Consider the following 12262-nt stretch of genomic DNA (forward strand, 5'->3'; position numbering starts at 1 on the left):
AAAGGAAGAGATACTTGACATTGGCAAAGCTCTAGCAAACGAACTACACGATCTTTGTGCTATGCTTAGGATTGGGTCTTGTCCATCACATCATTCTCCTAATGATGTGATCCCGTTATCAACGACATCCAATGTCCATAGCCAGGAAACCATGACTATCTGTTGATCACAACGAGCTAGTCAACTAGAGGCTCACTAGGGACATATTGTGGTCTATGTATTCACACGTGTATTACGATTTCCGGATAATACAGTTATAGCATGAATAAAAGACTATTATCATGAACAAAGAAATATAATAATAACACTTTTATTATTGCCTCTAGGGCATATTTCCAACAGTCTCCCACTTGCACTAGAGTCAATAATCTAGTTCACATCACCATGTGATTAACACTGACAGGTCACATCACCATGTGACCAACATCCAAAGAGTTTACTAGTGTCACTAAACTAGTTCACATCATTATGTGATCAAGACTCAATGAGATCTGGGGTTTGGTCATGTTCTGCTTGTGAGAGAGGTTTTAGTCAACGGGTCTGAACCTTTCAGATCCGTGTGTGCTTTACAAATCTCTATGTCATCTCCTAGATGTAGCTCCCACGTTCTATTTGGAGCTATTCCAAATAACTGTCCTACTTGGAGCTATTCTAAATTGTTGCTCCATTATACGTATCCGGTATCTCAACTCAGAGCTATCCGGATAGGTGTCAAGCTTGCATCGACGTAACCCTTTACGATGAACTCTTTTACCACCTCCATAATCGAGAAAATTCCTTAGTCCACTAGTTACTAAGGATAACTTTGACCGCTGTCCTGTGATCCATTCATGGATCACTCTTGTACCCCTTGACTGACTCATGGCAAGCCACACTTCAGGTGCGGTACACAGCATAGCATACTGAAGAGCCTACGTTTTAAGCATAGGGGACGACCTTCGTCCTTTCTCTCTATTCTGCCGTGGTCGAGCTTTAAGTCTTAACTTCGTACCTTACAACTCAGGAAAGAACTCCTTCTTTGATTGGTCCATCTTGAACACCTTCAAGATCATGTCAAGGTATGTGCTCATTTGAAAGTACCATTAAGCGTTTTGATCTATCCTTATAGATCTTGATGCTCAATGCTCAAGCAGCTTAATCCAGGCTTTTCAATGAAAAACACCTTTCAAATAACCCTATATGCTTTCTAGAAATTCTACATCATTTCTGATCAACATATACTCATCAGAAATTCTATAGTGCTCCCACTCACTTCTTTGGAAATACAAGTTTCTCATAAACTTTGTATACACCAAAATCTTTGATCATCTCATCAAAACACACATTCCAACTCCGAGATGCTTACTCCAGTCCTCAGAAGGATTGCTGGAGCTTTGCATACTTATTAGCATCTTTCAGGATTGACAAAACCTTCCGGTTGTATCACATACAACCTTTCCTCAAAATCGTCGAGGAAACAATGTTTTGACATCCTATCTGCAAGATTTCATAAATAATGCAGTGATCGCTAACATAATTCTAACAGACTCTTAGCATCGCTACGAGTGAGAAATTCCCATCGTAGTCAACTCCTTGAACTTGTCGGAAAACATCTTAACGACAAGTCGAGCTTTCTTAATGGTGATATTTACCATCATCGTCCGTCTTACTTTAAAATCCATCTGTACTCAACAGCCTTATGACCATCAAGTAGTTCTTCCAAAGTCTATACTTTGTTTTTATACATGGATCCTATCTCGGATTTCATGGCTTCTAACCATTTGTCGGAATTTGGGCCCACCATCGCTTCTCCATAGCTCGTAGGTTCATTGTTGTCTAGCAACATGACCTTCAAGACAGGATTACGTACCACTCTGAAGTAGTACGCATCCTTGTCATCCTACGAGGTTTGAGAGTGACTTGATCCGAAGTTTCATGATCAATATCATAAGCTTCCACTTCAATTGGTGTAGGTGCCACAGGAACAACTCCCTGTGCCCTGTCACACACTAGTTGAAGAGACGGTTCAATAACCTCATCAAGTCTCCACCATCCTCCCACTCAATTCTTTCGAGAGAAACTTTTCCTCGAGAAAGGACCTGATTCTAGAAACAATCCATATTGCTTTCGGATCTGAATTAGGAGGTATACCCAACTGTTTTGGGTTTCCTATGAAGATGCATTTTATCCGCTTTGGGTTCGAGCTTATCAACCTGAAACTTTTACATATAAGCGTCGCAGCCCCAAACTTTTAAGAAACGACAACTTAGGTTTCTCTAAACCATAATTCATACGGTGTCATCTCATCGGAATTACGTGGTGCCCTATTTAAAGTGAATGTGGTTGTCTCTAATGCCTAACCCATGAACAATAGTGGTAATTCGATAAGAGACATCATGGTACGCACTATATCCAATAGGGTGCAACTATGATGTTCGGACACACCATCACATTATGGTGTTCCAGGCGGTATTAATTGCGAAACAATTTCCACAATGTCTTAATTGTGTGCCAAAACTCGTAACTCAGATATTCATCTCTATGATCATATCATAGACATTTTATCCTCTTGTCACAATGATCTGCTACTTCACTCTGAAATTACTTGAACCATTCAATAATTCAGACTTGTGTTTCATCAAGTAAATATACTCAACATTTACTCGAATCATCTGTGAAGTAAGAACATAATGATATTCACTGCATGCCTCAGCACTCATTCGACTGCACACATCAAAATGTGTTACTTCCAACAAGTTGCTATCTTGTTCCATCTTACTGAAAATGAGGCTTTTCAGTCATCTTGCCCATGTGGTATGATTTGCATATCTCAAGTGATTTAAAATCAAGTGAGTCCGAACGATCCATTTGCATGGAGTTTCTTCATGCATATACACCAATAGACATGGTTCGCATGTCTCAAACTTTTCAAAAACGAGTGAGTCCAAAGATCCATCAACATGGAGCTTCTTCATGCGTTTTATACCATTATGACTTACATGGCAGTGCCACAAGTAAGTGGTACTATCATTACTATCTTATATCTTTTGGCATGAAAATGTGTATCACTACGACCGAGATTCAATAAACCATTCCTTTAGGTGCAAGACCATTGAAGGTATTATTCAAAAAATAGAGTAACCATTATTCTCCTTAAATGAATAACCGTATTGCGATAGACATAATCCAATCATGTCTATGCTCAACGCAAACACCAATCTCGGTGGTAGAGGGAGCGTGCGATGCTTGATCATATCAACCTTGGAAACACTTCCAACATATATCGTCAGCTCACCTTTAGCTAGTCTCCGTTTATTCCGTAGCTTTTATTTCGAGTCACTAACACTTAGCAACCGAACCGGTATCCAATACCCTGGTGCTACTAGGAGTACTAGTAAAGTACACATTAACATAATGTATATCCAATATACTTCTATCGACCTTGCCAGCCTTCTCATCTACCAAGTATCTAGGGTAATCCTGCTCCAGTGGTTGTTCCCCTTATTACAGAAGCACTTAGTCTCGGGTTTGGGTTCAACCTCGGGTTTCTTCATTGGTGCAGCAGCTGATTTGCCGTTTCATGAAGTATCCCTTCTTTCCCTTGCCCTTCTTGAAACTAGTGGTCTCGTCAACCATCAACAATTGATGCTCCTTCTTGATTTCTACTTTCGCGGTGTCAAACAACGCGAATATTTCAAGGATCATCATATCTATCCCTGATATGTTATAGTTCATCACGAAGCTCTAGCAGCTTGGTGGTAATGACTTCGGAGAAACTATCACTATTTCATCTGGAAGATCAACTCCCACTTGATTCAAGTGATTGTTGTACTCAGACAATCTGAGCACAAGCTCAACAATTGAGCTTCTCTCCTTAGTTTGCAGGCTAAGAAAATCGTCGGAGGTCTCAAACCTCTTGACGTGGGCACGAGCCTGAAATCCTAATTTCAGCCCTCGAAACATCTCATATGTTCCACGACGTTTCGAAAACGTCTTTGGTGCCTCTACTTAAACCATTTAACTGAACTATCACGTAGTTATCAAAACGTGTATGTCCGATGTTCGCAACATCGACAAACGACGTTGGGGTTCAGCACACTAAGCGGTGCATTAAGGACATAAGCTTTCTACTGTCCGCATAATTGCTACTTTCAACTTTCAACTATATTTTCTCTAGGAACATATCTAAAACAGTAGAACTAAAGCGCGAGCTATGACATAATTTGCAAAAGGTCTTTTGACTATGTTCAAGATAATTAAGTCCATCTTATGAACTCCCACTTAGATAGACATCCCTCTGGTCATCTAAGTGATTACATGATCCGAGTCAACTAGGCCGTGTCCGATCATCACGTGAGACGGACTAGTCATCATCGGTGAACATCTTCATGTTGATCGTATCTACTATACGACTCATGCTCGACCTTTCGGTCTCCGTGTTCCGAGGCCATGTCTGCACATGCTAGGCTCGTCAAGTTAACCCTAAGTGTTTTCGCTGTGTAAAACTGTCTTACACCCGTTGTATGTGAACGTAAGAATCCATCACACCCGATCATCACGTGGTGCTTAGAAGCGACGAACTGTAGCAACGGTGCACAGTTAGGGGAGAACACTTCTTGAAATTTAGTAAGGGATCATCTTATTTACTACCGTCGTCCTAAGTAAACAAGATGCATAAACATGATAAACATCACATGCAATCAAATAGTGACATGATATGGCCAATATCATTTTGCTCCTTTTGATCTTCATCTTCGGGGCTCCATGATCATCATCGTCACCGGCATGACACCATGATCTCCATCATCGTGTCTTCATGAAGTTGTCACGCCAACGACTACTTCTACTTCTATGGCTAACGCGTTTAGCAATAAAGTAAAGTAAGTTACATGGCGTTCTTCAATGACACGCAGGTCATACAAAAAATAAAGACAACTCCTATGGCTCCTGCCGGTTGTCATACTCATCGACATGCAAGTCGTGAATTCTATTACAAGAACATGATCAATCTCATACATCACATATCATTCATCACATTCTTCTTGGCCATATCACATCACATAGCATACCCTGCAAAAACAAGTTAGACGTCCTCTAATTGTTGTTTGCATGTTTTACGTGGCTGCTATGGGTTTCTAGCAAGAACGTTTCTTACCTACGCAAAACCACAACGTGATATGCCAATTGCTATTTACCCTTCATAAGGACCCTTTTCATCGAATCCGTTCCGACTAAAGTGGGAGAGACTCGCACCCGCTAGCCACCTTATGCACCAAGTGCATGTCAATCGGTGGAACCTGTCTCACGTAAGAGTACGTGTAAGGTCGGTCCGGGCCGCTTCATCCCACAATACCGTCGAAACAAGATTGGACTAGTAACGGTAAGCATATTGAACAACATCAACGCCCACAACTACTTTGTGTTCTACTCGTGCAAACAATCTACGCAATAGACCTAGCTCATGATGCCACTGTTGGGGAACGTAGCAGAAATTCAAAATTTTCCTACGTGTCACCAAGATCTATCTATGGAGAGACCAGCAACGAGTAGAAAGAGAGTGCATCTACATACCCTTGTAGATCGCTAAGCGGAAGCGTTCAAGTGAACGGGGTTGATGGAGTCGTACTCGTCGTGATTCAAATCACCGATGATCAAGTGCCGAACGCACGGCACCTCCGCGTTCAACACACATACAGCCCGGTGACGTCTCCCAAGCCTTGATCCAGCAAGGAGAGAGGGAGAAGTTGAGGAAGACTCCATCCAGCAGCAGCACAATGGCGTGGTGGTGGTGTAGGAGCGTGGCAATCCTGCAGGGCTTCGCCAAGCACCGCGGGAGAGGAGGAGTACTTGTGAGAGGGGGAGGGCTGCACCAGAACTTTGTCTCTAGCTCCCATGCGCCTCCCCACTATATATAGGGGTGGAGGGGCTGGTTTCTTGCCCTCCAAGTCCATTGGGGCGTTGGCCAAGGTGGGAGGAAAGAAATCTCATTATTTCCTTCCCCACCGATTGTTATCCCCCCTTTTTAGGGATCTTGATCTTATCCCTTCGGGATATGATCTTATTCCTTCTAAGGGGGGATCTTGGTGCGCCTTGACCAGGGGTGTGGGGCCTTGCCCCCACTACCCACGTCCATGTGGGTCCCCCCATGCAGGTGGGCCCCACTCCGGAACCTTCTAGAACCTTCCCGGTACAATACCGAAAAATCCCGAACATTTTTCGGTGGCCAAAATAGGACTTCCCATATATAAATCTTTACCTCCGGACCATCCGGAACTCCTCGTGACGTCCGGGATCTCATCCGGGACTCCGAACAACATTCGGTAACCACATACAAGCTTCCTTTATAACCCTAGCGTCATCGAACCTTAAGTGTGTAGACCCTACGGGTTCGGGAGACATGCAGACATGACCGAGACGTTCTCCGGTCAATAACCAACAGCGGGATCTGGATACCCATGTTGGCTCCCACATGTTCCACGATGATCTCATCGGATGAACCACGATGTCAAGGACTCAATCGATCCCGTATACAATTCCCTTTGTCTAGCGGTATTTTACTTGCCCGAGATTCGATCGTCGGTATACCGATACCTTGTTCAATCTCGTTACCAGCAAGTCTCTTTACTCGTTCTGTAACACATCATCCCGTGATCAACCCCTTGGTCACATTGTGCACATTATGATGATGTCCTACCGAGTGGGCCCAGAGATACCTCTCCGTTTACACGGAGTGACAAATCCCAGTCTCGATCCGCATAAAAAAATAGATACTTTCGGAGATACCTGTAGTGCACCTTTATAGTCACCCAGTTATGTTGTGACGTTTGATACACCCAAAGCACTCCTACGGTATCCAGGAGTTACACGCTCTCATGGTCAAAGGAAGAGATACTTGACATTGGCAAAGCTCTAGCAAACGAACTACACGATCTTTGTGCTATGCTTAGGATTGGGTCTTGTCCATCACATCATTCTCCTAATGATGTGATCCCGTTATCAACGACATCCAATGTCCATAGCCAGGAAACCATGACTATCTGTTGATCACAACGAGCTAGTCAACTAGAGGCTCACTAGGGACATATTGTGGTCTATGTATTCACACGTGTATTACGATTTCCGGATAATACAGTTATAGCATGAATAAAAGACTATTATCATGAACAAAGAAATATAATAATAACACTTTTATTATTGCCTCTAGGGCATATTTCCAACAGGGAGGACCTACAATGTTTGCACGAAAAAGACGGGATGCCTCCAAAGCAGTATGAAGTCCTGCCAGCTACGCTCTTACCAAAGAAGAGAAGAAAATCTTCTTTCAATGCCTGCTTAGTATGAAGGTCCTGACTGGCTTCTCCTCGAATATAAAGGGAATAATAAATATGGCAGAGAAAAAGTTTCAGAACCTAAAGTCTCATGACTGCCACGTGATTATGATGGAACTGCTTCCGGTTGATTGAAGGGGCTTCTACCGGAAAACGTCCGATTAGCCATTATGAAGCTATGTGCATTCCTCAATGCAATCTCTCAGAAGGTGATCGATCCAGAAATCATACCAACGCTAAGGAGTGATGTGGTGCAATGTCTTGTCAGTTTCGAGCTGGTGTTCCCACCATCCTTCTTCAATATCATGACGCACGTCCTAGTACATCTAGTTGACGAGATTGTCATTCTGGGCCCCGTATTTCTACACAATATGTACCCCTTTGAGAGGTTCGTGGGAGTCCTAAAGAAATACGTCCGTAACCGCGCTAGGCCAGAAGGAAGCATCTCCATGGGCCATCGAACAGAGGATGTCATTGGGTTTTGTGTTGACTTCATTCCTGACCTTAAGAAGATAGGTCTCTCTAAATCGCGGTATGAGGGGAGACTGACTGGAAAAGGCACGCTTGGAGGGGAGACAATAATATGCAGGGACGGATATTCTTGGTCTCAAGCACACTGCACAGTTCTACAGAACTCTACCTTGGTGACCCCTTATGTCGATGAACACAAGAACAGTCTGCGCTCCAAACACCCGGAGAAGTGCGACGACTGGATTACATGCGAACACATCAGGACTTTCAGCAGTTGGTTGGAAATACGTCTCAGAGATGAAAACACTGTTTGTGATGAGTTGTACTCGTTGTCCAGGGGACCATCTTCGACTGTTATGATTTGAAAAGGATACGAGATAAATGGGAATACATTTTACACGATCGCCCAAGATCAAAATAGCACCAACCAATACAGCGGTGTCCGCTTTGATGCAGCCACCGAGAGGGGAAAGGACACATATGTTGGAAATATGCCCTAGAGGCAATAATAAAAGGATTATTATTGTATTTCCTTGTTCATGATAATTGTCTATTATTCATGCTATAATTGTGTTATCCGGAAATCGTAATACATGTGTGAATACATAGACCACAACATGTCCCTAGTAAGCCTCTAGTTGACTAGCTCGTTGATCAATTGATAGTCATGGTTTCCTGACTATGGACATTGGATGTCATTGATAACGGGATCACATCATTGGGAGAATGATGTGATGGACAAGACCCAATCGTAAGCATAGCACAAGATCGTGTAGTTCGTTTGCTAGAGCTTTTCCAATGTCAAGTATCTTTTCCTTAGACCATGAGATCGTGTAACTTCCGGATACCGTAGGAGTGCTTTGGGTGTACCAAACGTCACAACGTAACTGGGTGACTATAAAGGTATACTACGGGTATCCCCTAAAGTATCTGTTGGGTTGACACGGATCGAGACTAGGATTTGTCACTCCGTATGACGGAGAGGTATCTCTGGGCCCACTCGGTAATGCATCATCATAATGAGCTCAATGTGACCAAGTGTTTGGTCACAGGATCATGCATTACGGTATGAGTAAAGTGACTTGCCGGTAACGAGATTGAACGAGGTATTGGGATACCGACGATCGAATCTCGGGCAAGTAACGTACCGATTGACAAAGGGAATTGTATACGGGATTACTTGAATCCTCGACATCGTGGTTCATCCGATGAGATCATCATGGAACATGTGGGAGCCAACATGGGTATCCAGATCCTGCTGTTGGTTATTGGCCGGAGAGCTGTCTCGGTCATGTCTACGTGATTCCCGAACCTGTAGGGTCTACACACTTAAGGTTCGGTGATGCTAGGGTTGTAGAGATATTAGTATGCGGTAACCCAAAAGTTTTTTGGAGTCCCGGATGAGATCCCGGACGTCACGAGGAGTTTCGGAATGGTCCGGAGGTGAAGAATTGTATATAGAAAGTCCAGTTTCGGCCACCGGAAAAGTTTCGGGGGTCACCGGTATTGTACCGGGACCACCGGAAGGGTCTCGGGGGTCCACCGGGTAGGGCCACCTATCCCGAAGGGCCCCGTGGGCTGAATAGGGAAGGGAACCAGCCCCTGGTGGGCTGGTGCGCCCCCCTTGGGCCTCCCCTGCGCCTAGGGTTGGAAACCCTAGGGGTGGGGGGCGCCCCACTTGACTTGGGGGGCAAGTCCCCCTCCCCTAGGCCGCCGCCCCCCCCTTTAGATGGGATCTCTAGGGGCCGGCGCACCCCCTAGGCCCCCTATATAAATAGGGGGAGGGAGGGCAGCCGCACCCTAGTCCCTGGCGCCTCCCTCTTCCCCTATACCACCTCTCCCTCTCGCTGAGCTTGGCGAAGCCCTGCCGAGATCACCGCTGCTTCCACCACCATGCCGTCATGCTACTGGATCTCCATCAACCTCTCCTTCCCCCTTGCTGGATCAAGAAGGAGGAGATGTCTTCCCCAACCGTACGTGTGTTGAACGCGGAGGTGATGTCCGTTCAGCACTAGGATCTTCGGTGATTTGGATCACGACGAGTACGACTCCCTCAACCCCGTTCTCTTGAACGCTTCCGCTCGCGATCTACAAGGGTATGTAGATGCACTCCTCTCTCTCGTTGCTAGATGACACCATAGATTGATCTTGGTAAAGCGTAGAAATTTTTTATTTTCTGCAACGTTCCCCAACAGTGGCATCATGAGCTAGGTCTATGCGTAGTTTCTTTGCACGAGTAGAACACAAATTTGTTGTGGGCGTAGATGTTGTCAATTTTCTTGCCACTACTAGTTTTATCTTGTTTCGGCGGCATCGTTGGATGAAGTGGCCCGGACCGACCTTACATGTACGCTTACGTGAGACAGGTTCCACCGACTGACTTGCACTAGTTGCATAAGGTGGCTAGCGGATGTCTGTCTCTCCCACTTTAGTCGGATCGGATTCGATGAAAAGGGTCCTTATGAAGGGTAAATAGAAATTGGCATATCACGTTGTGGCTTTTTACGTAGGTAAGAAACTTTCTTGCTAGAACCCTATTGCAGCCATGCAAAAACATGCAACAACAATTAGAGGACGTCTAACTTGTTTTTGCAGCATATGCCTTGTGATGTGATATGGCCAAAAGGTTGTGATGAATGATATATATGTGATGTATGAGATCACGTTCTTGTAATAGGAATCACGACTTGCATGTTGATGAGTATGACAACCGGCAGGAGCCATAGGAGTTATCTTAATTATTGTATGACCTGCATGTCAATGAATAAACGCCATGTAATTACTTTACTTTATTGCTAAACCGTTAGCCATGGTAGTAGAAGTAATAGTTGGCAAACAACTTCATGGAGACACGATGATGGAGATCATGGTGTCATGCCGGCGACGAAGATGATCATGGCGCCCCGAAGATGGAGATCAAAGGAGTAATATGATATTGGTCATATCATGTCACTATTTGATTGCATGTGATGTTTATCATGTTTTTGCATCTTATTTGCTTAGAACGACGGTAGTAAATAAGATGATCCCTCGTAATAATTTCAAGAAAGTGTTCCCCCTAACTGTGCGCCGTTGCGAAAGTTCGTTGTTTCGAAGCACCACGTGATGATCGGGTGTGATAGATTCCAACGTCCACATACAACGGGTGTAAGACAGATTTACACATGCAAAACACTTAGGTTGACTTGACGAGCCTAGCATGTACAGACATGGCCTCGGAACATAAGAGACCGAAAGGTCGAACATGAGTCGTATGGAAGATACGATCAACATGGAGATGTTCACCGATGATGACTAGTCCGTCTCACGTGATGATCGGACACGGTCTAGTTGAGTCGGATCATGTATAACTTAGATGACTAGAGGGATGTCTAATCTGAGTGGGAGTTCATTAAATAATTTGATTAGATGAACTTAATTATCATGAACTTAGTCTAAAAACCTTTGCAAAATGTCTTGTAGATCAAATGGCCAACGCTCATGTCAACCTCAACTTCAACGCGTTCCTGGAGAAAACCAAGCTGAAAGATGATGGCAGCAACTATACGGACTGGGTCCGGAACCTGAGGATCATCCTCATAGCTGCCAAGAAAGCATATGTCCTAGAAGCACCGTGAGTCATAGCGCCTAGATCCAGGTTCTAAAGATCCGCATATGTGAGTCATTTACTTTAATCTAAAATGTGCAGATATAAATTAAATAAATTAATTTACTTGTTAGTTGAATGGCAAATTAAGGTGTACCTACATTTTTCAAGAAAAAATGAATATATCTAGTTTTATGTATGGAATTTGGCTAAAAAAATGTGATCTTTTACCACGGCCTAATGGTACATCCTATTCTGATTTTCCGAACGCTGAGGCCCTGTTTGGTTCGGCTGTTGATTTCGAAAAGCAGCTGTGAAAAATCTGTTGTGGAAAAACAACTATGGAAAATCTGACGTGAAAAAGATGTAGATCATTTGGCAAACCAGCTGATACAGCTTTTTTAGATTTTGGCCCGTAGCGAAATCGGATTTTGAAAAGCGTGTCCTGGGCTGCTTTCGCTTTTGGTTCAGATTTTGGCAGCGAATTTCTGGAATCGGATTCTGCTGGGTTCGCCCTTTGGTTCAGATTCTGCTGCACGGCAACGGAATCCATCGATAAAAGCTGAACCAAACAGGGCCGAAAGGATACATGAGGACAACAGCTAGCGGTGTGACGCTACGCGATGCTTCGTAGTGTAGGTCTCACTCACACTTGATCCAATCAGCAGTCTCCAAGGAGATACTAGTCACAGCCACTTCTAGCCACAAGCTCACAGCAACAGCATTTCCTGGTTCTCGCTGCTCCAAGTGTTCTGACAAGAAGAGATCTCTGCAGCACCAATTGCATCAAAGCTCAAGATTTTTCTCCCTATCCATGTTTATATTGTAAATCTTACACATCCCCTCCTATCAAGTCATATTCACACTCACGCCTCTCTTGGAGAACCCATACAGCAGA

This window comes from Triticum dicoccoides, chromosome 6B, assembly GCF_002162155.2.
Source record: "Triticum dicoccoides isolate Atlit2015 ecotype Zavitan chromosome 6B, WEW_v2.0, whole genome shotgun sequence".
NCBI lineage: Eukaryota > Viridiplantae > Streptophyta > Magnoliopsida > Poales > Poaceae > Triticum > Triticum dicoccoides.